We start from the raw sequence: 2,772 nt of genomic DNA, 5'->3' as shown, positions 1-2,772 counted from the left end.
AACCAGGGAGAGAGTGAGAGAGTGCCAGGGAGAGAGCCAGAGGAATGACATGGAAGCTTTCACATCAAGCTTCTAGGGACTCAACTCTGCTGACCAGGCCCCACCTCCTGACTGCTAGTGATTCAGATTTCCTCCCATGATTTTATTGCCATTTAAAAGCCCAATCTATGAGTATGAGATCTTTAGTGATTATTTTAGATCCAAATTGTAACAGTCTTGAAAAGAAATTTTAAGAATTATCAATAAAGATCCAAGGATTATTTAGTGTTTTTATTATGATTATTTTCTTTTCAATGAGAAATCCAAGCTCCAGTGCTTTCTACCCTATGCAGACAGGGTTTTTAGCTCCTTTTCTGGGTAGATTTATTTTCTTCTACTCTTACCCCTAGGTCTTTTATTGTTTCAAAATAGTTTCTATAATTATAGAATGTCCAATGTCATTATTATTACTATTATTATTGTTTTTCCTTGGTGGTACCAGGGTTCAAACTCAGGACTTTGCACTTGAGAGGCAGATGTGGAGCTATTTCCCCTGCCCTAGAATACTCAATACTATTTGGGGTTTAGGAATCATTTTATTCAGCCCCTCCATAGTTTAAGTAAAACTAAGAAATATTTATATATTGTCCAAGAACACAAGACTACCTGTTACCAGAGCTATGGCTGTAACCTCATCATGAACTGCAGTCACTCTGTTTTCTGTTGGGCCATATTGTCTTGCCTCTTTGCTTTCTCAGAAGATTTTATTTTGCATGTTAGTTGCCCTAACACATTTAAGTTATGAATAAATTCACAGAAATTTCATGCTATTTTTCACAGAATAATTTTAATATATCACATTTTGCAGGAATGTAGGAGGTGAAATATTTTGTTGAGTTGGTCCTGGAAAAATGCCAAGATCAGTATTTGATGCATTTGGTGGTTGAAAGATGCAAAGCACGTTAGGTTTCATACAGAAGTAAGCATGGTTTCCCTGACTTGGATGGAGCAGCAGGATCACAGTCCAGTTGGTTTCAACTTCCAAGGGACAGAAGTGAAGTTTTAAGGAGTGTGAAGAGACTGGGCTAAAAAAAAAAAATAGAAAAATGAAAAGATAGTAGGTGAAGGAATTATATATTATTTCAAGTCTAAAAGAGCCAGTATGGGGATTCTAATCCTAGGGGTTAAGTTAGATGTTAAAAGTCTGATTGGGAAGTGGGTGGCTCTTGGTGATGTGGAGCGGCACTATCCAATAATGTAGTCATGAGCTATGCATAGCTATCGAGCACTTGAACTGTGTTCATCCAGACTGAGACATACTGTAAGTGTGCAATGTACATGTAAAATTCACAGTGTCTGTGAAGAATTAATATGAAAAATTAACATAAAATATCTCATTATTAACATTTGGATATATTAAACAAATTATTAAAATTACTTCTCTTTAGTTTTTAATGTTTTTACTAAGAAATTTAAGATAAGATACATGCCTCTATTAGATGACACTGGTCTACAGAAGGTAATGAAATGGATAGCTTGGGGCATGGTTCAGGGCAGCATCAAGCAGCTCATTATTAGAAGCAAATGCTACAGGATATTCAGGTTGTAGCACTAACCATGATATTACACATTGGAAAAACAGGTGATCTCTGGATAAATTTGTAAGTCCATAGTATGACATAAAGGAAGACCAAGCTTTACAGAAAGAATAAGAACAGCAAGTGTGCAATTTCTTTGTGAAACAAAGATAAGTGAAGTGTACGTGATAAATCAAAAATGCTGCATTTTGATTTATGAACTTTTCCATAGGAAAGTGTTTTTCTGTTGGAAACTAAGGAAAGTTTCAGGTAAATGTTTTTTAGTTTGTCCTTTGATTCTGTTTGATGTTGGTAAAGTGAAAATAATAAACATATATAGAGAGGATTGTGTTACACATAAAATTGAATAGATCATTGAAGTATGAGGACTTAGAATTCAGAAATAGTGGCAGAGAAGACAGCTCAGTGGTCAAAGAGCCTGCCTGGCAAGTGCAAGGACCCGGCTTGATCCCTGGTACTACATGCTGTGCCAGCCCCTCCCCAAGCTCGCCACTGAAATTGGGTGTGGTGGCACACATCTGTAATCCAGTGCTGGGGAGACTGAGATGGGAAGATCACTATGAGTCCAAGCTGTAGTGGGACTCTGTACCAGATAGATAGATAGATAGAGAGAGAGAGAGAGAGAGAGAGAGAGAGAGAGAGAGAGAGAGAGAGAGAAAGAAAACTTTTAAAAGAGAATTCTGGAGTAGGATGGATGTAGTGGGTATGCTGTACAATATAGGTGATGAAATAAAACAGAAATCTTTATTAGGAGGCTGGGGAGATAGCTTGGTTGGCTAAGTGCCTGCCTGGTAAGTGCAAAGACCCAGGTTTGATCCCAGGCATGCCATGCCATGCTGACACACCATGCCAATCACTGAAATCGGCAGCACAAGAAAGCTATGGCAGTCTCAGTTCTGGATAGAGTTTGGTTCTTCTGATCTTCTGTCTCTATCCAGTGGTTCCATTTACCTCTATCTCTAGTTGGCTGATGCTCAGAAGGGGCAGAGAAATTGAGGCATTACGATTATAAGAATTGTACTTTCAATAGCATTTTATGCATTCACATTTGTCCATTTTAATTTTTTGAGTGTTTTTTTTTTTTTTTTTGTTGGAACTAGGGATTGAACTCAGGCCCTCGTGCTTGCCAGGGAAGGACTTATTCTCCTGAACTATCTCCCCCACCCCAATTTTTTGAGTTTTAATATGAAATAAA

The sequence above is a fragment of the Octodon degus genome, unplaced genomic scaffold, assembly GCF_000260255.1.
Source record: "Octodon degus isolate 3935 unplaced genomic scaffold, OctDeg1.0 scaffold00136, whole genome shotgun sequence".
Taxonomy (NCBI): Eukaryota; Metazoa; Chordata; class Mammalia; order Rodentia; family Octodontidae; genus Octodon; species Octodon degus.
This window is presented reverse-complemented; position numbering follows the sequence as displayed.